Source organism: Triticum aestivum, chromosome 5B (assembly GCF_018294505.1).
Source record: "Triticum aestivum cultivar Chinese Spring chromosome 5B, IWGSC CS RefSeq v2.1, whole genome shotgun sequence".
NCBI lineage: Eukaryota > Viridiplantae > Streptophyta > Magnoliopsida > Poales > Poaceae > Triticum > Triticum aestivum.
Genome location: NC_057807.1, coordinates 497,315,078 through 497,315,700, shown reverse-complemented (window position 1 = coordinate 497,315,700; position 623 = coordinate 497,315,078).

The following is a 623-nucleotide window of genomic DNA, read 5'->3' as shown; positions in this document are numbered from 1 at the left end:
CGATCAAAATACGTAGATCAGCCAATGGGCATAGAATCAGACATAGGATAGCACAATAGTTCACCAAAAGATCACGAACGGATGTTCAAAGGACCACCAAAGTTCACATAAACGATGGACAACTTTAAAATACATCTAAAACTTGAAATTAAATTGAAGTTCACCACTTCTGCGCCGACCCTTTCCCCTTCCAGTCGCCGGCGCAGCTGTAGCCGTCGGCGGCTGGTGGAGCATCGTCCGATTCATCGGACGAGGAGCCGTGGTCATCGGATGACAACGAGGAGGATACGATGATGAGGCCCTTGAGGCGCTGGATGGCCCTATCCTGCTGGCACCTGAGCTTCGCCAGCCAAGTCGGCTCCATCGCCTTCTCCTTGGCCTTGTGCTCGTACTGCTCAATGGCAAGCTAGAGAGCCTTCGTGTTCTTCCGGCGGAGCCGTCGAGCGTCCGTCTCCACCGTCGTAAGCGACAGGCGATAGACCCACGTCCTCATCGGATTCCGCCAGTAACCCCCAGCGGCGGCGGACAGAGCTGCTGCGTCCCTCTCCCTTGCCCGCTACCTCTCGCGGTGGGCAGCGCGCGCCTCAAACTCCGGCGTGGGCGTTCGGGCCGGCTGGGCGAGC